Source organism: Musca autumnalis, unplaced genomic scaffold (genome assembly GCF_047663935.1).
Source record: "Musca autumnalis isolate F117 unplaced genomic scaffold, ASM4766393v1 scaffold_2, whole genome shotgun sequence".
NCBI classification, from domain to species: Eukaryota; Metazoa; Arthropoda; class Insecta; order Diptera; family Muscidae; genus Musca; species Musca autumnalis.
In genome coordinates, this window is record NW_027411755.1 from 116,344,996 (window position 1) to 116,369,962 (window position 24,967).

The window sequence follows — 24,967 nt, forward strand, 5'->3', positions numbered from 1 at the left end:
TCCTTGAATATGTTACATTAAAGCACTTATTTATGTTAACCTTTAAATTATTTATCAGGCACCAATCATTAAAACAATCAAGATCTTCCTGCAATAACAAGATATCAGAAAAACATCGTATTTTGGAAAAGATTTTTAAGTCATCTGCAAAAAGCAAAAACTCTGAATTTTTAAAACAGCGAAGTATATCATTAACGAAAAGCGTAAATAATAAAGGACCTAAAATACTACCCTGTCGAACACCCGAAACCTGAATATACGGCAGGGATTCGCAATTGTCAACTCGAACAAAGCTTACTCTTTTCTCTAGATAAGACGCGAACTATTTAAGAATAGATGAGTGAATGCCCAGTAAAAGCAATTTTCTCAATAACAGGCTATGAGATATTTATATATCATATGTGATTTACTGGTGAAATATACAATATCGTAAATCGCATGCTCAAAAATCTTTGAAATCGTTGTTAATTTTGAAATTGATCTATAGTTTGCAATATCATTACGTTTGCCTGATTTATATATAGGACTTATATAAGAAACTTTCCACTTATCTGCAAAAACACCTTCTATCAGGGATTTATTAAATATGATTAGAATAGTTTTGATTAATGATTGTGCGCAATTCTTTATGAAAAATGGACAAAGACCATCAGCATCAGACCTCATAGAATTTTTTAATTTATTTAAAGCATCAAAAACATTATTCTCATTCAGAGTTATCTGGCCCAAGTTGATGTTACTTAACATATTATTGTTATAATTAATACTCAAAATAGAATCATCAAAATTAGCTTTAAAAAAAATTGCGAAGAAGTTAACTATTTCTTCTACTTTATCTGAAACTAAATCACCATATGTCATTGAGGATGGAATTTCAGTGCACCGCTTTTTCGATTGTATAAAAGACCAAAAATGTTTTGGATTTGAGTTGATATTATTTTCCATTTTAAGTAAATATTGCTTGTATAGAAATTTGTTTAGGAAGTTAAATTCTTTTAAGCACAACTTATAGTGTTTGAAAATCTCATGCGAACCAGTTCGAACATAAGAATTATGCAGATTATTCCTTTTATTTTTTGGAACTTTCAATCCCTTTGTATACCAAGGCTTATTATAGGACACTGTTCTTTTTACAGGCACATACTCACTACATATATTTGATATGTTATTAAGAAAAACATCATAACAAAAATTAGTATCTTTGTCAGTGAATAAATCATCCCACCATTACTAAGGATGGAATTTAAAACATCAAAATCACATTTTCTAAAAAAAAAATTCAAATACAATAATTGTTAGAATTTGATGCACAATTTATTTATTAAAAAATTTGTCCACTGTATTCAAACTTCTTTGCTTAAATGTAGTTTGTTGTTTGCAAACCAAGTCCCTTTATTTTTGCTTGATAACCGGTAGCAAAGGAAGAGAAGGCGGCCAAACGTCTGCCCCGCCTTTATAAATAATTCATAATATCTACACCAAACAGATAAAAATTTTGAAACCAAAGATATACCACCAAAATGAAAGACAAAGTGCGGCTAAGGGTATGAATGAATATGGTTACGAATTTTACGTTTGCAACTTTTTTTCTGGGTTTCTGGTTTACATTAAACCAACGTTACACTTGCAAGGCTACAAAGTAAAGCGAAAAAATACAATTCTTTCATACAATTCTTTCCTCAAAAAATCCAAAAAGAAAATTCAGCAAAACGTTTTTTAAACATCACTAAATACCTCAACAAAACTTTTCTCCTATTTTGAAGAGACAGGTACAAAGATGGTGGCTATTGCTCTTTGGTTTTTTGGGGTTGGGAGTGTGGGTTGTATAAATTTTTCTTTTTTCGTATCTATTGTTCCTATTGCCTTTTTTCACATTGGCCTTCTTTAATATAAACCACCCTTCCAGACCCGCTTGCTGAAAGATTTCGAGCATGTACTTAAATCATAACAGGGGAAAACTTTTTCCCAATGTTTTTGTACTTTGTACTCAACAAACCAAAAAAAATTGTTCTTGAACAAGAACTTGAATCCCCTTTTTTGCTATCGTCAATTGTTGTTGTCGTTGTTGCTAAAAAGTACAATGAATAACAAAAAACAAACTTGCTAAATGTTTTCTTTTCCGTCCACGGCTGCTTCATTGCACTTTGAGTACACTTGAAATATAATGGTCGCAGCTAAAGAGGAAAAATGAACTTACGAACAAATACCAGTGTTAGCAGATGTTTCTGATTTTCTCCGACCATAAAAATATAACTTTAAATTCAACTTTTTAAGTTTGTGTGTAGTATTAAATTAATTTTTGAACACATTTTACATATTACATATTTACACTAGAGTTTTTTGCCGGGTTAACCCACTTCGATGGGATATATTTGACGTTTGCGCTATGGAATTGACATTTTAAATCCAAACCCACTGGGTTAATCCGGCTAAGTGTAACCGGGGTATAAGTTTCAAATCCATACAATATATGTCAAATAAATGACGTAAACATCCAAAACACCTGTTTTAAATGCATTTTTCTACATATGTACATGGTTTGCATCACTTTGCAAACTTGAATGTAAATACTACATAAATTAGTCTACATTTACATCAAATTAAACAAGTGGTTTGTTATCAAACAATCTTTTATTTACTTTTCTTTCCAGAAACACAACAGCTGTCGTTATGTGTGGGTTGTGGTGGACAAGTTCATGATCAATATATCCTGCGAGTGGCTCCCGATTTAGAATGGCATCCAGCGTGCCTAAAATGCCAAGAATGTCGGCAGTTCCCTGACGAAATTTGTACGTGATGGAAAAACCTATTGCAAACACGACTATATACGGTAAAACGCCGAGCTTTTTGCCAGGTTAACCTTTTTTATGAGACTTTACTCAACGGAACGATTGTGCCGAGCGCTTTTATAGTACGTTTAGATTTACGTATGTATACTTCAAATAAATCTAGTTATAAATTGACTGGATTTCATTTCACGCATACACTATAGAATTGACATTTGAAATCGAGTGCATATATATATATCTAAACATACTATAATAGTACATTTAAATAAAGCTGGATTTTGTGAATCCAGTGTGTTTAAATAGTCAAATCCATTGCGTATACGTCAAGTAATTCCTCATAGAGGAGGTTAATTTGGCAAAAAGCTCTTATGTAAACATTTCGTTATTGAGTATAAAATCTGAATCTTCCCGCAAGAATCATTACTGAAAGTTATCTTCTTAGAGTACTTTTACATTTATGAAATACGTGGATTTCAACGGTTAATTCCATTGTGTATGTGTCTAATGAAATTCACAAATTTTCAAATCAAATTTTAATTGACTTCTACGAAATGGAATTGACAGTTGAGAATCACTGGATATCGCAAATGTAAAGATGATTTACAGCAAGTTTTGACAGCGATGTGACTAAGATGTTGCTACAGGTTGTTGCAAACACCTTTTCAACAAAATGAACCCAATAAAAAGACACACCTACTCATATTCTCTATTATGTTTTGGAAAAATTGCTATAAATTATTTGGGGGTTTTCTGAACGAAAATTCCACTTGAGTTTTTTCACTGTCTCTCTTAAGTTGAAATGGCGGAAAGACAACAATTCACGGGGAATTTTCGTTCAGAATAACCTCCATTATACCAAGGCATTTTCCCCGTTTGCACTTAACCGGATTAAATAAACCTACTGGATTTCAAATGCCAAATCCATAGCGCAAACGTCAAATAAATGCTCATAAAGAAGGTTAAACCGGAAAAAAGCTACAATGCAAACGCTGTTATAGAAAGAAGCCAATAATATCACCAATCAATCAGTCATAAATAGATACATACAAGTGTTTAATTTAAACATCAGTACAAATTACGAATGTATACAATATATCACACATAATGTGTGCTTTGGTTACCTATGCATATTTAATTTATGTTTGTGCAACAAATTAGTTTATTTATAGCGAGCTTCTTTGCTTAGATCGTATAGTGAGGGCGCCCACTGAGTTGTTTTTGCATTTGCTTCTCTCTCTCTCACGTACAGTGTAAATGAATGAAAACAAACAAAAACATAATGTGGTTGTTGCTTTTTTCACTCATACGTTCATACATGCCTTCGCTTTAGTTGTATTTCTGTGGTCGTCGCTGATTTATAGCAACCTGTCTAAATAATGAACACAAAATCAACATATGTTTGGGCCCTGCAAAAAAATATATGTTTGTTTTCAAACAAATATTTCTTTAGATGAAATATAAACGCAAACTCAAAGCCCACAAAAAAATACACATACACACATTTATAAATGGTAATTTACTAAGAACCACAATTACTTTAAAAAAAGTAAAACATTGATTTATTCACTCATTATTCAACGACTGCGTTGGGGAAACTGAAGAAAACATTTTCTCTGTCTTTCGCAAAAGAACAAAAATAATTCATACCATTTGTTGTTTTCCTCTTCGCTTGCTAGGTTGGTTGACTGTGATTTACAGACAAAAATGTCTGTTTGTGGATGAATAAATCGCAATAACAACAACAAAGAACGAAACACACGTGTTTGTCCGCATACACACCACCAAAGCAAAAACAAACTTTTTCACCCTCCCGTCTTCGCTTCTACGTCCTCTACACGCAGAGAAAAAAATATGTTTGATCCAACAATATTCCAAGAGCAAAATATGTATTGTTAACATATTGTTGGATTCCTCATGTAGTATTGTAAATCCAAAAATAGTTTGTGTCAACTGAACAATATTTCTCTCTTTTCTTCGAAAATTTGTTTCTCTTCTCTCGCTATTCGATGCCGTGTTGAAAAAACAATTTTGGTGAGTTGTGGTGTGTTTGTATGACATGCTGCCTTTACCTTTGTTTTTGTGTGTATGTACTTGTGAGACTCTTGTTTTTATTTGTTTCTGTTTTGTTTCATTCTTCTTTCCTTTTCATGTTTGTTATGGTGTTTAATTATTCCTTATGTTGTGGTGGGTTCTTGTGGCTTTTTGTTTGTCTTTGTTGTCAGCCAATGCAGCAAACCATGTATTGTGTTCATCAATGATTGCAATATTATACGCCACATTTATATCGAAGTTATGCGAAAAGTGTATATGAGAAGTATATGCACTCAAATCAAAAATTTCTGGGCTGGTTTTCTGTATTGACAATACTTTTTGTAAACAAAATTAGATTATGATAGTTCCTACAATCGGTATTGTTAACGATTTTAACAATATTGCGGAAATTCGAAAGTTGTTTTTGTTTTCTATGTTTGGAACAAAAGATGGTATTTTTGGATTTGGATTACAATGTTTGAACAAAACAAATACATTTTTGGAACCAAAACATATATTTTTGTTCCAACAAAAGCGAAAAATATTTTTTCTCTGCGTGTATTGCACCATATACACGGCTCTTTATTATAAAATAAGGGAGAGCCCTGTTGTTACGCTCTTTGCCAAAAATCCTCTCTCCACCCATAGAAAATAGGTTCTAAGAAAAACCAATTGAGCCAAGGCTATAGTCGGGTCGGGGCCGACTATGTGATACCCTACACCACTACCCCTGTGTATTAGCTTTTGACTGGTAAAATTCGTAATATTAAAATTGAGATAGCTTAGCGCCTTTGCTCTGAATGTCTTCACTAATACAGGTCAATTTTGTTGGAACGCATTTAAGTGCATCGTCAGTACACCTCAAATAAACAAATGGAAAAGTGGGATGTACGCCAACCATCAATAGGCTTCTCTCACTGTAAGACCCCCATCAACTCCCAACATTTCGTGAGGATCCGATCAAAACTCCGACCTGAAGTGTGATTGCACAAAAAATGTAAAAAGGGATGCATTACAGACTATTGCGATATCTCTGTTGTTTGACCACCTATGACAACCTACTTCACATCGTTGTAATGGTGATATTCGAGATATGGTACAAAATGTTGCAATCATATATTTTTCTGCAACAAGTCCCAAACATATATCTGTTTAGATCCAAACATATTTCTAACATATATTTTCCTGCGAGTATGTATTTCCTTTGGCATAAATATAATTAGAGTTATTGGGTATACGTTTACTCGTTTAGACCAAACGAGATAAATGACGTATTCAATATTTTGAGTTTATTTTCTATTCTGGAAAAAATAAGTTTCATAAGAGAGAGAAAATTCGCCAAGAATGGAGTTAATAGTACTTGGCTATCAAAAGACTTCACATAACTTATTAATAACAAATTGGGATATCAGTTGCAGGAAAATGGAACCAATTATATTAATAAATAAATAATACAAATCATTTGTTACACTACACATAGAACTTTTAAAGTATTTCACCTCCTAACTTGTCAAAATCAACTGTTTGCCACGTATGTTTGTTTGCTGCCGTTATTTGATTGTTTATGGCATTTAAATGCAACAGGAGTGTGAGTTGCGATTTTTTACGTTCTAGTACATCTACAAATCCATAAACTAAATCAAACAAAAGACTAGATATTTATGTAAATGTTTAAACCATTTATTAACAACAAGCGTTAAAGTAATAAATTAGCACTTTGTATGATTGATGATAGTTTAAAAAAGCAACACAAGTATCGAAAATAATAAAAAAAGTAAATCATAAAATCTAATAAATTTTTTATGAAAACAAAAACAAACTGCAAAAGAGTATAATTTATGCAAAAAAAAAAAAAACAGATAAATAAACAAACATAGGCTATTCTTTTACATGCTAATTTTTATAGCAAATTAAACTTGAAATGTTTACAGTAAATGTTAACATTATAAAACCAAGCTTAAACGGCGTTTGCAATAGAAATTTTTGCCGGTTTAATTTTCTTTATGAAGATTTATTTGTCGTTTACGCTATGGAATTGACATTTGATTATTGATTCTATTCTTTTTGCAGGCTATTCGTCAACAAATGTGATAAACGTGGCAATTCCTTTATTAAAAGCGATTTTGTGATGCAGGCCAAAACGAAAATCTTCCACATAGAATATTTTCGTTGTTCAGCCTGGGCCAGACAATTATTGCTAGGTAAATTGCTTTCTATCTACATACCATTGACTTGTTGTGTTTTGTAATTATAGTATGTAATTGTATTATAGTATGTAAATGCAATTGGTAATCTTTTTGTAGGTGATGAATTTGTGTTAAGAGATGGTGACATTTTGTATTGTAAAGATGACCATGATGTTTTGGAAAAACCTCCCAAAGTAGTTTGACCTCATTCTCATTGGAAAGCAACAATAACAATGACTGTAGTAATGATAACAATCATTCAAGTCCTAGCAACAATAATTATCATTCCAGCGATTTGGGTTCAATGTCTGGTGAGTGTTTTGGAAAAATTATTCTTTAATAAGAAATAAATACTGCTTTCATTGCTAATTCCAACACAATATAAAAATATTAAAAAACACAATCTTTTCCATAGCTATAACGTTTGGCTTACAATTTTGTTTTGCTTCAAATAAATTCGAAAAATTCTTAGAAGTAATAGTGTTAAAGTACAGCGAAAACAAGCCGCAGTTCTGAAAAGTATATAGGAAAAATTGATAACCAAACAACAAACATTCAATAACAGTGACGTTATTGTCGCCATGAAGTGACATATTGTCACATCATATCGACGACATAATCTAGGCGTTTGACTAGAACAACGACAGCAACAGCAAATAAAATACCACCTCAAACAAAATACCTCACAAAATGATAACGAAGGAAGGTGGTCCAAAAAACATGGCAGAAAAATCAACAACAATGTAGGATTTTTTTAGAATTTTTGCACCACAAAAAACCATTGTCATTTGTTTTATATTGGCATACAGTGTCGGCCAAAACTAAAGCACCCCCTCAGGACATTTTTTTAATGACAATTTTTTAAAGAAAACAAAGTTGTAATTTTTATACAGATGAATTTAATAAACGAAAGTTGAAATTCAAAAATCGTTTTAGGTCGTAAATATAAGCGGACAAAACTAAAGCACCCCCAAATTTTAGGTACAACAAAAACTATTGAAGTCAATATTTCGTTGCGTATCCTTAATTCTGAATGACACAAGCACATCTATTAAATTATAAATTATTTTAGGCGATATTGCTTCCCAGTCTATTTTCGCGGCTCTAAATAAATCTTGTTTGTTTTTAATTAATTAATTGGATTAATCGAGCTAACTTGTTTGGTTTTGCAATTTTTTGGTAGATTTTTCGAGTTAAAGGTTTCTTACAAGTCCCAATCGAGAGCTAAGATCAGATGATTGGGCAGCCCAATGGAACACTTCTGTTGAATTATTTTGGAATCACTCCTTAACTTTCGATACATGTTTTGGCTCGTTATCTTCCTGGAATGTCAGCATAAGGCAATATCACGCCATTTCATACATTAGGATACTTAAAATGATCCATATTTCCATTAATTTTATGAATTGGTCCAATTCCTTGCCCAGAGAAAAAATCCACACCACCGTGTTCCGCCTTTGCTATATTTAGGATTTAACCTTTGCCCATTTAGTCACGCCTTATTCCATCTGAATCCTTTAAATTAAACTTAGATTCATCAGAAAACAGCACAGCCCTCCATTTTTAGACACTACAGTTCAGATGGGTCTTGACGAATTCCAGTTTGGATTTTTCTTATTTTTCTTATGAAAATTAATTACTTCGCATCTGTTGAGAACGGCTGGACCGATTTCGAAAATTTTTTCTGTAGAATGTGCGCCATAATCCGACTTGGGTTTTTATGCAAACAAAATTTTACCACGCCCACTTCAACACCCACTTTTTTAATTTTTATCATTTCTACAAAAACTATTGAACCGATTTTCCTGAAATTGCCAGGGAATGTGCAGGGATAGCCCCAGGTTAAAATAGGCTACAAAATTAGTTGAATTTCGGAAAGGGCGGGTACTTCCCCTATACCCTATTTCTTTAAAAATGCTATATCTATATAAATAAAAATCAAATGTCGTTCGTTGGTAATGGCATCAGTTGAGAACGGCTGGACCGATTTCGATTTCTGTAGAATGTGCGCCATAACCCGGCTTGGATTTTTATGAAAAAAAATTGACCCTCTTTTACGCCCACTTTTTCAATTTTCAAATTTTATTATTTCTACAAAACCTACTGAACCTATTTTCCAGAAATTGCCAGGCCCCCGGTTAAAATAGGCTACAAATTTAGTTGAATTTCGGAAGGGGCGGGGTACTTCCCCTATACCCCATTTCTTTAAAAATGTTGTATCTATATTAATAAAAATCACGACATTTGCAAAATTTCATATTTGCAAAAATTACGAATGTTGAAGTTGGGTACCTTTCCCACGCCTTTCTTTGGAGCCAAAAAAAATATGTTATATCTAGAAAACTGATTACCACTCCCACACTTTTCAATACATGTTTTTTTCCAAAACTACTGAACCTAATTTCATGGAATTTTTAAAAAATGTTATATATTTGTAGACCAATTTCGAGGGCCTGTTGTTTTCTAATCGCAATATTTGCTAAACTTATGAGTGCATCGGCTTGCAAATTGCGATGGTTGCGCCCCCGATCAAGAATAACGATATATTTACAAATTTCCTTAAATGGTGAGGTTCAACGGTCCATCAGGCATGAACAACTAAAACATAAAAGTCTCAATAAGCGGGAGAATTAGACTTGATTTTTTTTTTAAATATTTATAATTATTTATTGTAAAGACATTTATTGTAAAGACATGGGACGTCGACGATAATAAATCCTAAGCAGCATCAATGGGCACAAAATTCGCCAAAGTCCATAAGAGAGAAGAAAGGTTCGAGACAAAATCTGTTGATAAATTTAAAATCCTCATCGGTTTGACAATGGACCGAAGAAGTGAAGTAGAAAATATCTATTTTTGAATTATCAAGCATAAAGTCCATAAAAAATTGTCAATAAAACTAATTACGACGGGCCAGCAACGCGGACCGGGGTCTGCTAGTAATTAATAATTTAATATCCTCTATGACTAAAAGATATGGATGTGTCATTAAGAATAAAGGGTACCCAACGAAATACTGATTTGGGGTGCTTTAGTTTTGTCCGCTTATATGTATTTGAGACCTAAAATGATTTTTGAATTTTAACTTTTGTTTATTAAATTGTGAGATCCTTATTCCTGTGTTTTCCATTTGATATTGTGCGCAGCCGTAAAAGATCTTCAAAATAAACGACAAATGGGTGCAAAGCAAATGTTTAATTGTTGCGTTCATGAGTTTAGAGCTTTGTTGTTGTTAAACACCTAAAACAATTGAACAACAACTTCTTAGAAAATGTAAAAATGAGAAATACAAAGCGTGATCCACGTCACATATAAGAAAACATACAAACAATACCGCGGCGACGATCTCTAACGTGTATATTGATGGTAATCGATCAATTTAATCAAGTAAATTGACTACTCATTGACTACTTTTACACTTAAAGAAAAATGTGTTTAAACCAAGTGTTTCTTTTTTATTTATTATAGATATTCAGTGGGATCGACAACATAAATGACACGTAATACTCAAACCAAGTCAATGTAAACGGACTAAGAATTTAAATGTGATTTTTTTTTCTTTTGTCTTTAGCTTCGGTAATTAATTGTTAAATGCTTGGAAGAACAATACGAGGGCTGCACGAAAACTATCTGGCCTAGGCAACACCGCGCCCTTTGAAATTTTTTCTTGAAAATTTGACAGTTCTTAGCCTAAACGTACACAGGACAGTTTGTCATACGACCATGTGCTGTGTTGTTTACAATGACTTGAAAAAAACACTTTGCAAAAAAAATGAATTTACTTGTGAACATTTTCGTCCGATCATTTTTCACAACTTTCGGCGTGGATATTCACGGCGAGAGCGCATCGATTAAATTAAATCTTGGTATGTCGGTAAAGAGTCATCCTATAGCACTATGAAAAACTGGTTTAATGAATTCAATCGTGGCCGACACTAGCCAACAAAAAAACAAGGTCGTGAGTGTAGCCAAAAATTGGGCGTTGTGCCAGAAAAAAATTAAGCCGTGTGTGAAGGGATAATGCAAGGTCGTCACGTTATATACCGTGAGAAAGGGGCATCCTTGGGCATTTATTCCACCAACTAACATTTGACATTGCATGAACATGTGGCCGCAAAAATGGATTTTTATCGATAGATCCAGCAAAATTGGACAATCGCTCAAAAAAGGCTCTTGTGGATTGGTGCAAAAAATTGTGAATAAAAACAATAGCAATGCTTCAAACGAAATTTAGAAGATCGTCACAGACGACGAATCTTGGATCTATGCTTAGGAGCCCGAAACAAAACAGGAATCGAAAGTTTAGTTCTTCGATTTGGCTCCCAACAAAAATTGTTTATGTAAGAAGCAATTCGAAGCAAATGGTCGCCTGTATCTCCGGCATAACTAACCGTGTGGAGACTATACGGCTTGAGAAATGTAGGACGGTTAATTCCGAGTCGTACACTGTAATTGGTTTGTCTGAAATCTCTTGAGAAATTCGAAAAACGAACAAGAGAAGACGAATCATTCTGCATCATGACAAAGCGAGCTCTCACACATCGATTCAAACCAGCACCTGTTTGACCGGACAAACGTGGAATTGAAAGGTCATCAGCTCTGACTGGGATCCACTGACTTCATTTGCTTCCAGCATATAAAGAAAAAGACGTGGTCAACGATTTTCGTCGCCAGAAGATGCTGTAAAACGTTCAAACCCCATGTTTTTGAGGTGTCTCAATCGGAGTGTAAAAAGTGAGTCAACAATTGGCTTGCGCGCATAAAAAAGTGTATGAATCATGCTGGAGACTACTTAAGAAAACAATAAAAATGTTTTTGATGGTAAATATTCGCGTTTTCATTGTTAGGCCAGATTGTTATCGTTCAGCCCTCGTATAAGGTAACAGCAATTCCCATCTGACTGAACACCGTGTGAGGTGGTTGGAACGCAAGATAACTCTAGAACGGATATGCCGATTAGGTCCAAAATTAAGCCTTAGCAATATTTTGTCCAAACATAGTTTAAGTTTCACAAAAGTTCGGAAAATTTGTTCGTACGGTAACTCTTGAAGGGAGTGGCCGAATTTGTCCATACTTTACACATCCTAATATATCTACTAGATATAGATCAGGTTCAAATATGGACTATATTTGTCCAATCTGTCCGGTACCTCCCACACAAAATTTCGTATAAGTTCACTTGAAGACCTGCTATCGAATCACTTCGCTTTTTGTTGAACCAACTTGCATTCGCTGCCTCAATTACGATGGTAAACGTTTTTTCAGGGGAAGTTCATACTTCTTGAGCAAACAACGCGAAGAGTGTAAAAACCCCCTATGGCACCATATGTAGTGGTTGAAGATCCACTTCTATAATGGTCAATTTAGATTCATTCCTTTTAGTATCTCCTCCGCAAAACTTTTGATATCTAATACTAATGAACATTTTTGTCGGTTCAAATTCCCACAATTTTTAAAAACCCCTAAATACATACGTTTTTTGGGAACCATTGTTTCAATATATACAGACTGAAGGTATATCTCTGTCGGTAAAGCCGATTGATACTTTTTTACTTGTTTTATTTCTATTTGCGATGTACATTAGAGATATATATTTTTGAGGAAAAAATATATCATTAAAAAAAATGTATTTCCCATTAAGTGATATGTAAACACCTCCAAGTCCGAACGACGTGTCGCACACACGCACGGACACTGTTTGTTTTCAAATAGCGAAGTGCTACAAAGACTACACCAGGAAAAGAAAATAATGCAGATAGAAAAACACGCAAAATTGCTTATCTAAATCATATCACTCGTTATCTAAGTCATATCATGCCAAACAGCAAATATAAGCTACTCAAAAACATAATTCGAATAAAACAAGTAAGCCAAGGCTATAATCGGACGGGTCGCCCATGTAATACCCTACACCTTTACCCCTGGGAATTAGCTTTCCACATATCAAAATTTGTTTATGGAACAAATAAACTTATTATAAGAAGTAAATTTGTGGATTCTGGTAACGTATTATGATACGCTTAAATAATAACATAATAAATGCTTACAAACATCAAAAAAGGGACAACGCTCAATGATATGGAACCCACAGCTTATCTCCGAGTCCGAACGGCGTGTCCTAAGACACCAATTGTAGAGTAGTTTTACATAACTGAAATACTTAGAAAATGTCGCAAACCTTACTGAAGGATATTTTGCAACCGTTGAAAATTTGGTTTTGCCAGGCTGGGGAATCATTTTGAAAAAAGGTAGCAAAGCGACCCATGCTACAATGTATGTATAAAAATACAATAGGACAATTAAAACGTTAGGGCACCTGTAATTTGCAATAATGCAACAACTGGGAATGGGAAAATGTAGTTCTCGATACAAAACCCATTATAGCAGTAGGCCCGTTATCTAGCATACACTTTATTGCAATTTTTATCAGGGGGAAGATCAGTAGTTCTATTTTCATATGTAGTCTACTTTGCCGGTATATGCCCTCCACGAAATAAAATATAGACCAGAAATATGTTTTGGTATTTTTCATACAAAAGTAATAGTCTATTTCACCCGCTAAATAATATCAGATCATCATTCAAAATTGTTAGCAACTACTTAACTCCTATTGAGCTATAATTGCGTCCTCTAGCATGTTTATGATTACACTACAAACAAATAACAGGGTATATTAGGCTGTAACTCTGTTATCTAAGTGTACACCAACCCAATTGACATCAATAGAAAGGTCAAGTGTTCCTCTTCCAAGTATAGCTTACTTGCCAGGAATGTCTCTTCCAGGAATAATATATCCTTACCTTATTTAAAATTTCGAGGCGATCTGACTATTATTGCGACTTACATAGCATCTACAAAATCGGATAAAAATTATGTTTTTGGTCCATTTCACCCGCTAAATATTTCACGATCATCACCAATCAAAATAGCGATCTATTCTGATGTGAAACCGACCTCCATACCAAATTTCGTGACGATCTGTCCATAATTGCGGCCTGGAGTTTGATTACAATTTATAATGGACAGACGGACAGACGGACACACGGACGGACGGACACACATCTCAAAATCGCTTTATCTCGCCGAGATATGAAGATTGGTATACCACATTGGGGGTTTCCGACGAATATTTCGCGGTGTTACATGCATTTTTACCAAAACAAACTTATAATACCCTTTCCACATAGTGGTGTAGGGTATAAATAGATGGAAGACCCACTAGAGGAAGAAGAGAAGTTATATGGATTGATAGCAGACGAGAGTGGATTGGCATCCATGACGTTGGAAATCTTCTAAACGAATGTCGAAACAGAGAGTGATTTGTTGAAATAATAAGAAATGTATAAACACCACAATAACATTTACAATGTCACTAGCCGACCCGGTCCGTGTTGCTGGCCTTTGCAACAGTTTTATGTTACCGTTTCTTAAGTCAATTATATTTTTCTTGTATCGCTAATTAGTCGGGATAGGCAAGTGACTATTAATAAAAATCTTCAAAAATCTTGGTGTCGATATGCAATTTTAACATTCCGCCAAAGAACTGATGACTTGAGACATGCATTTATTTCATCTGCTGGAATAGTATAACTGGAAGTGTTTGTCTGAAATCTAAAGCTTCTGGGGAATTTTTATGTGCCATTGTACATTTGTTCCAGATGAATGTCCAGTGGCACCTTGAGGGCCGACTGTGCCGTCCTTCCACCTTCTTATATTGTATCTTATATACCTGATGATGCTATAGCTATCGATATGTTGCCCTAATCTAAACACTTGCTTTCCAATAAGACTAAAGCGTCGTTATGCATAACATCTGTTATTTCCATTGATTTGTAGCATATTTAAGAAATTGAGAGTGGTCGGGCTTTATGGCTACAATATCTACCCAGACTTGGGGAAATGGACATGTTCGTAAGTTTTACATATATAGCGCATTTAAAAAATAGGGCACATGGGATAACCCGCTCCTACGAAATTCAACAAAATATATAGTTAATGTTGGAAATTGGCCATCCCTGTACATTATCTGAAAATGACATGGAAATCGGTTCAGAAGTTTTGGAGATATAACATATTTAAAAAAGTGGGACCCGACCACGCCCACTAGCTCCGCCGAAATGCAACAAACCATATAGCTTATTTTCACGATGAAAATCGGTTCAGAAGTTTTGGAGATAAACAGACAAAAAAATTTCAAGAATTTTTACACATTTTTACGTACGTGATGGAGTTTTTTCATACTGTACAGGTACCTCACATAAGATACATGTGCAGTTTCTAATATCCATCCGAAAGCCACTATTTTTTCAAAAGTATGTGAAATTTTCATGCAAAATCACTTTCCTATTTTCCCTACATTCCCATAATTTGCCCTCATATTTCCTCTCTTGTTTGGTAAATGCTCTCAACTTTGTTCTCGTTTTCTTTTGAATGGTCTCATAGTCTCACTATCACAATGACACTATATCAACAAACCACAACACAACCTCTACCATCGTCTCACCATCACATTGAGACTATATCAACAAACCACAACAACACAAGCTTTACCTAAACTACCACTGTCGCAACAACTGTTGTTAGTTAACTGACAAACCAAACAATTATAGTGCGTTTGGTGTCGAAAAAATAAAGTGCTTGGCTTTACGATATAGTTCGCATCTACAATTTTTTAATTTCTCTGAATTTGCTTGCGTCCGCGAACGTGTTAATAAAAAACTGCTAAATTTGTCTCAGGTTTGGTTGGTGGTGTGTGGTGGTTGTTAGTCAATAACCAGTAAACCAGTATTTTTGCTTTATCAAAGGCGTTCATGAAATGTAGACATTTGAACCTTGGCAAATACAGTAATTTTTTTCTGTTTATAGCATATTTAAAAAAGGCATGGTCTGGCATTTATCTCCCAACTAAGGATATAGGGTGGGGGACACAACCACCATTGCAAATTCATTTTCAGATCGATTTTAAAAAATAGGGTCTAGTGGAGGTTCCCGGCCCTCCGAAATGCATTAAAATATATTGCCTGTTTTCACAAGGGGTCTTCCTGAACATTCTGAAATATTCTGGAAAATCGGTTCAGTGGTTTTGGATACATAAAATATTTAAAAAAAAGTGGGCGTGCTAAAATAGCCTTTTGAAAAAAGTAGGGCATAGGGAGGGAAGGTTTCCCGCCCCCGTCCGAAATTCAAAAAAATATATAGCCTATTTTCACCACGGGTGTTCCCTGTACATTCTCCGAAATCGGTTCAGCATTTTTGGATATATGAATAACATATTTAAAAAAAAGAAACAGCTAAAATAGCGTTAAAAAAATTTTTAAGAAAATCGGTTCACCCGTTTTTGAGTCTATGCGGAACATATATATAAGATACATACATATAATATACATATGTATGTAATTGAATTGATCGCCAAAATTTGAAAAACGAAAGGGCAAATACAGTCGAACTTCTCTATAACGTAGCACTTGGGGACCGAAGAATTACTACGTTATAGAGAAACCAAGGCAAAATTGTTAATTTGACCTTTCGTCATAGGGAAGTTCGTTATAGAGAAGTTTGACTGTAAATAACATTATTTTAGAGTTTCATAAGATGATACATTGGTTGCTGGCGGAATGAATCCACTATTTGCAGAAGCCATCAAAGAAAGCACGCAAGAAATCATAATCAAGTAAATACGAACCTGGTTTAATAGACCCAACATTAGGATAATGCTAAAATTTATTTTGAAGTGCTTTATTGTAACTGTTTTTGTGAGCACCTTATGTGACATCTGCCTACGAGTATAGCCAATTATATATGTATTTATTTCATTTATCTAACAAAAATCTCTAAGGCCCAAACCATTACCTTATTTGACAATAACATCTGAGTGTGAATTAACATTAACAATTACTACTAATAAATTCTATATTTTGACTTTTTTATATCTTTTACGCACACCTTTGTTCAACACAACAATTGTCAAATTCAACAAACAAACCATGAATGAAAATTTGTTGACAATGATTTGACATTTAAGATAACAATATTGCGATCATTTAATGTCACATAAACTATCTCTTTGGTGAATTGTCTGGGAAATAAGAAAAAAAGTGACATCTTTAGTAATCATTCCGACACAAAACACATCCCTACTCAAAATACGCATGATGTTAATTCTACAAAAAACAATGAACTTTGACACGAGCCTTCGCATTGTGTTCTTTTGATCACAATTCTTTTTTCTCCCTCCCTAGCAAAGGAATTCTTGTAAATATCACAATTTAAAGAGAACAAAAACTCCTAGCATTTAAGATTGTTCCAAAACAATTGATCTTTTGCGATCACATTCACAAAATGGAATTTACTTTGATGTTCTTTTCTTCTTCGGACGTTGCCAGACATTTATTGCGAATTTGTTCCTTCGTCACGTCTTAGTATTGCATGAAAACCAATCAATTTATCAACATGTGTTAATATAACCAAGAGAATTTCGTATTGTCGGACTATTTCTAAAGTTTTTACATTATTTGGCCAATACAATGTACAAAAAATTTTAATTTTAGATTTTGATTGATTTACCCTTGAATATTGTGTTCTTGTTGAAATTGCCACAGCCTCAAATTAAAATTTATTTTTTTTTTGTTTTTATTTTTTTGCAGTCTCTGGCAGTAAATCTGGCTCACATAAAAGTATTAGGGACAAAAGTACTTCAGGACCATCGGATGGAAAACCAACGAGAGTACGAACGGTGCTCAATGAAAAACAGTTACATACATTAAGGTAATTAAGAAAATTCCTTTTAATAGAAAGATATTTTAAAGGAAGATGGATATAACCTAAATATCTGCGACATATTTACTCTTATATTTGATTTCAAATAATAGTTGTGCGATTTATTTATTACAAATGCTCATTTACTTCATAAATCAACAACGAAAGGTTTATTATGATAATAAAATCACATTTACATTTACGAAGTCCAGTGAGTTTCAACTGTCAATTCCGTTGTTTATCTATATATAAAATTGAAATTTGTTTGTACGTTTGTTTGTGCCTTATAGACTCGAAAACCGCTGAACAGCTCTTACTGACATTTTTAGGGTGCATAGCTACATGGCCTGGAATGAAAATAGGCTATATAATTTTTTGAAATTTCGCGTTGATCTAGAGATATAGCATCAAAACCGGAGTTACCTCCAAAAAAAGTAGATTTTGTATGCAAATATCTTTAGAACTATTACAGATACAATCTCCAAATTTAGTGTGTGTGATGGAACTTGATGTAGAAATAAATTTACCAAATTATATTGAAATCGGTTCAGTTTTGGATATAGCTCCCACATACATATATTTTCGGCCGATTTCCTTATTTTATGTACCAAACATGCTATTTATGTCCAATTTCAATGAAATTTGAAATGTGTGACGGAACTTGGTCTGGAAATAAACGTGCCAAATTATATCAAAATCGGTTCAGATTTGGATATAGCTCCCATACACATATATTTTCGCCCGACTTCCTTATTTTAGGCACCAAACTCGTTATATATGTCCACTTTCGCTGAAATTTGGAATGTGTAACGGAATTTGGTCTAGACATAAATGTGCCGAATTATATCGAAATCGGTTCAGATTTGGATATAGCTCCTATATATATTTTCGGCCGATTTCCTGTATTTTATGCACCAAACTCGCTATATATGTCCAATTTCGCTGAAATTTGGAATGCGTAACGGGATTTGGTCTAGACATAAATGTGCTAAATTATATAGAGATCGGTTCAGATTTGAATATAGCTCCCATATATATTTTCGCCAATTTCCTGTATTTTATGCACCAAGCACGCTATATATGTCCAATTTCGCTGAAATTTGAAATGTGTTACAAAACTTGGTCTAAAAATAAATGTGCCAAATTATATCGAAATCGGTTCAGATTTGGATATAGCTCCCATATATATTTTCGGCCGATTTTCCGCATTATATGCCCACTTTCGCTGAAATTTGGAATGTGTAATGGAATTTGGTCTAGACATAAATGTGCCGAATTATATCGAAAACGGTTCAGATTTGGATATAGCTCCAATATATATTTTCGGCCGATTTTCCACATTTGATGCTCCAAACACGCTATATATGTTCAATTTCGCTGAAACTTGGAAGGTCTGACGAAATTTGTTTCAGAAATAAATGTGCTTACTTATATAGAGATCGGTTCAGATTTGAATATAGCTCCCATATATATTTTCGTACGATTTCCTGTATTTTATGCACCAAGCAAGATATATATGTCCAATTTCGCTGAAATTTGGAATGTGTTGCAGAACTTGGTCTACAAATAAATGTGCCAAATTATATCGAAATCGGTTCAGATTTGGATATGGCTCCTGTATATATTTTCGGCCGATTTCCTGTATTTTATGCACCAAACTCGCTATTTATGTCAAATTTCGGTGAAATTTGGAATGCGTAACGGGAATTGGTCTAGACATAAATGTGCCAAATCATATCGAAATCGGTTCAGATTTGGATATTGCTCCTATCTATATTTTAGGCCGATTTTCTGTATTTGATGCTCTAACAAACATAAATGTGCCAAATTATATCGAGACCGGTTCAGATTTGGACACACTACATATGTCCAATTTCACTTAAATTTGGAAAGCGTGACGAAATTCGTTCTAGAAATAAATCGAACAAATTATATCGAAATCGGTTCAGATTTGAATATAGCTCCCATATATATTTTCGGCTGATTTTCTGTATTTTATGAACAAAATGTGAATGTGAGACGGGTTTGGTCCAAAAATAAATTTGACAAATTATATCGAGAGCGGTTCATATAGGAATATAGTTACCCATATATATTTTCGGTCGATTTCATGTTTTTGTTACGTATGTTCAATTTCAATGAAATTTTGAAGACTTAGCAGTCAGTAAAAGTCATCATTATTTACAGAAGTACTTATAGTCGGGAAGGAATTGAACAAGGCTACAGCTATTAAGTATCATGTCTTTGAGAGACTTCTTAAGATTTATGTTTTATTATGATATATCTAAGGCTTTCCGCCTGTACGAGTACCTCCAGAAACATACAAAAATACCATAATAGCTCTATAACAACCCTGAATAGGTATATAACGCCTTCATATCTCCTATATTTATTCGTTACAATATTAAAAACGTTAAAATATTTCTGGCATTCCATTATATTTTATCGTAGTCGGGGCAGCAAAGCGCACCGGGTTCAGCTAGTACGATATATATCTGAAATCTAGTCGATATTATTCGCAATGGAATTGAAAGTTGGAATCCACTTTATTTCGTAAATGTAAACATTATTTAAGCAGTAGTGTAACTTGCGCATTATACTACGTTTAACTAGCGCTTATAACCATGATAAACTGCTAATTTAACTTTCTTTAGTGTTTGATTTTCTAATATTCGTTATTTATTGTACCGTTACATCACCTTTATATGAATCTATTTTTTTAATTTTTCCACAAACATCCCAAACGGGACAAGGGAGACTTCTCTCATATCAATGAGTGCACCCCAATTCATATTAGCTCAGTGATATGGGACCTACTGTTTATCGCCGAGTCCGAACGGCGTGTCTTAAGACACCACTTTGTAGAGAAGTTTTACATGGCTGAAATACTCAGGAAATGTCGTCAACATTACTGGGGGGTATTTTGCCACCGTTGAAAATTTTGATGTTGACTGGCCGGGGAATCGAACCCACGACCTTCAGCGTGCAAGGCGGGTGTGCATACCATTGCACCACGGTGGAACCTATCTATTAATTAATTTTAATTTATTGTTTTCTCTATTTTGTACATTATATAATGCTATTTTGCGACCTGATGCGCTAATGAAAGATCAATTGGTAGAAATTACTAGATTATCATCACGCGTTATACGTGTGTGGTTTCAAAATAAACGCTGTAAAGATAATAAGAAAACGATACAAATGAAATTACGAATGCAACAAGAAAATGTAAGAATTGTTGATTTAGTTAACGCAACGCATGGTATTCGTATTTACCTTCTTGATTTCTGCAACTTCGCATTATTTATTAATTTTAATAATTAAGAAAAATGTCCTTTATTGTTCTTTTAGGAGGGTCGTAAACTGGGCTATGTTGCCAGACCGGTTATACCAATGTTTTCGCGTTCACCTGTCCGACACAATTCACCCCAAAACCTGCAGAGTATCGATGTCCAGACATATCAACCACCATGGAAAGTCCTCTCTGATTTTGAACTACATGCCGATTTGGATAGTAATGGTGCCATAAATATCCACACACCAGCATTTCAACAACTAGTGAATCAGGTAAGATTTCAGGAATCCATGTTTTAATGTCTTAATACAATCGGCTGATTCAAATGGAGCTAACATTACAAACTGCTGATCGCATTTTCCCATTATTACTAAGTCTCCGTTTCCCATTCTATTTATTTTCTTATGATTGCTTTTTCTTGTTCGTTTTACAGATGCATGGTTACGACCTTAAGGCATGCCACCCCATCAACAAGAACCACATCCGTAAATACTGGGTCAACAAATGAACGGTCCACACGGAGGCAACATGGATGCAGGAATTATCACACACCATAATCCGGACAGTACGGATTCCTATGTCAGCTATTTGGAGAACGATGACAGTATGCCTGGCAGTCCCTAGATAAACGAATGCAATCATATCTACTTCTACTTCTTGCTTTACAAACCGAAAAACTAATATTGACGCATTCTCCACAACATCATCATTCTGTTCCTCAGCATCCTATTCTGTTGCTGGCAATTCAGGCATCTACATATATTCATATACACCATTACAATATTGCAGCAACGACAACGGTGGAGCAGGGCTACCCATATCATCACCACCTTCTTCAACTGGTTTTGGATCTGAAACTACCGGCAGTAGCACCAATGTTTATATATACATACGTAATTGTAAAATTATGTAAAAACAAATCACAAAAAAGAATAAGAAAATAACTGTATTTTCAACTTTAATTTTATTATTAATGGAAAATGCTGGAAATTTAAAGCAGAAATAAACAAAAAATTTTAATATTGAAATTGCATTTTTATCTTTTCTATGCACTGAAGGTAAGGAACAGAATAATCAACTTTTTTCCTATCACGAACAAAACATCCGAACGGAAAAATTCTGAGGGAGAAAAGTAGGTAGTCATGAACGCTCTCCAACATGTGTTTTCTACCAAAAAAATAGGTATTTTCTTCGGGTCCATTGCCAAACCGAGATATTCATTGAGGATTTTAATGTAATGTAAATTAATGTAAAAATATAAATTACTACAAAATATAACCAGAAAAATGAAGGAAACAACATTAGAAGACGAATAGAGTTAGCATGGCTTGTTACGGAATAGACTGGATAGAAAAATCAAATTGAATGGGGAATGTTTATTATCATTTGAAAGAACATTCGATTACATTTATTTTTTGCACATTATGTCTAACAAATATTGGCCGAGGCTACGTCTCAGACGGTCCATCCGTTGAGTCCAATTTTCAATGTCTCGTTCAAGCTTTTCGATTGGTAACTGGCGAATGGCACGTCTGATGTTTTCTCCCAAGACCGGAATTGAAGCGGCTTTATCCGCATACAATTTTGACTTTACATATTCTCACAGGAAAAAAGTTTAACGGAGTGATATGAGACGATCTTGGTGGCCAATTGACTGGTCCTAAACGTGCTCACCAAAGTGTTCTTTCAATAAATCCATTGATTGATGCGTTGTGTGGGCAGTGGCGCTGTTTTGTTGAAACCAAATGTCGTCGAGATTACGAGCTTCAATTTCAGATATCAAATAGTCGGTTATGACGGCGCAATAACGGTCGCCATTGACGATGAAGTCTTAACCGGGATAATTTTGAAGAAATAGGGTCCGACGATTCAACCGACCAACAAACCGTTATTTTTTCAAGATTAAGTGGCAGCTCTTGAATCTCTCCCAAACCGCTCTAAAAGCTCTCAAATATCAAAATGATGCTGTCATAATATATGAGAGATTTACCAAAATTAGACATATTTTAACTTGCCTTTTTTTTTATTTTATTAATAGTCAGTTAAAATTTTCTAAAACACACATATTGGGTAAATACCTGGGTATTTACCCATTTGTACCCAATTTACCTATTTTAATGGGTATTTACCATTTGGGTACATACCCGTTTCCCATCTCTATTTTTGACGAACAGTGTCCTAAAAAACTAAATAATATTCAGAAAGTATTGTTGTAATTACAATTTGAAACGAATATTTAGTCCAATATTTTCATTATTCAAACAACGATTTTCTGATAACGTTTATGATCGGCCTAATTAGACAAAACCTGCACATATAGTCGAAAGAAAAAATTCCCTACAACAGATTCTTCTTTAGACTTAAAATTTTAAATTTCAAAGAAAAATCATCATCATCAAGAAGGTGCTTTATAACATATTAATTTTCGTCCCCAAGATCTACGTGATAGAGAAGTTTGACTGTAATTAACGCGATCTTTAGCCGAATGCCACGTTATAAATAAGATGTATGTTTGATTCAGACATTTCACAATAATATGAAGCTTAAAAAGCAAGACGACGTAAATTGTAAATTTAGTTCTTTTGGTACATCATTTTATATTAGTAATTGTTTATACTGTTTAAACGGGTTTAAAAATTTTAATAACCGAAAACCGGTTTTTGAAAAAAGCGAAAATTTCGGTTAACCGAAACCGGTTTCTAAAAACCGGTTATATTCAGTAGTGTTAGAAGTACAATGTATTGAAAAGAGTGGACGTGGTCATAAGTTTTCAGAATATAGCATATTTAAATAAGTAAGTGTCATCGGTTATTTTGGCTCCAAATAAATACCTACGATCGGAGACACAACCACCATTTATTCTGAAAAATTAATGCTCAAACGATATGGTTATACGTTTTGCATACACACATAATGGTTAAAGGAAATATGACGTGGGGAATGTACATCCCCTCGGACAATAAAAGCAACCTGTACGTTGCGAACGGACGGACGTTTCCTTGTGCATGTTACATACATACAGTGTGGCGTAGGGTATAAAAACACAGAACCTCGAGCTAAGTTAATTTATCAATTGACAAATAAATCTGAAAGGTCAAAAGAACTCCAAAAAAATTCTTAATTATAGGATATATGTCAAAACAGTGAAACGATAAAAATGCTTCCAAGAGCTCTCGAATCCTCACAGGACTCTGAAAATAAGTCATGCTAAAAATTTTATAACTGACCCGCTTCTGGAGAAGCGTGAATATAAGCAAAGCTCCAGGAAAGGACAGAGTTCTCTAAAAGCACATTATAACAAAAATTGTATACAGGATGCGTCGATAATATTTTAAGAACACCATCATCAAGGCAAGTTTCCGAAAAGGCTACTCGACGGTGGATAACATATAATCTGGTTTCAATTGTGAACCTTACGCAGAAGGAAAATAAGAATGTATGTATATGCTTTCGTTGTGGACCTTGTGAACGCAGTTTGGACAGGAGAAAAACTGTCGAAATAATTTGAAAGTTTGGTGGTGAAACAAGGTTGCCTCTCATTGCCGCTGTTATTTTCGCTTTATGTGAATGATCTGCACGAACAACAAAAAGAAGGTATTTATATTCAAGATATGAAATTTAATTTACAGAAACGGAAGAAGAAATCTGAGAAGAAATGAGTAATGGAATTCAAGGGAAATGAAATAAATACATATTGTAAAATTGTATTAATTAATAATTTTTATTTAGTTTCCCTTGAACTTAGGCTATTCGTTTTCAAAACACATTGAAAAACGAACCAATCCGTCAAAGATAGCAATAAATTCTACATGGATTGATTTCCTGGGAAAGAAAGATATTAACATTGACGTGGAAGGTATAAGAAGTTGTTTGCAGGGCAATACAAACTTATGCTGCACAACCCGAAATTG

The 24,967-nt window shown here is 34.1% G+C and overlaps 1 pseudogene; it reads left to right on the forward strand.

The window, feature by feature from the left end:
• Positions 1–22,026, forward strand: part of LOC141393045 (insulin gene enhancer protein isl-1-like) — a 92,144-nt pseudogene extending 70,118 nt beyond the window's left edge.
• Positions 22,027–24,967: the final 2,941 nt, after the last annotated feature.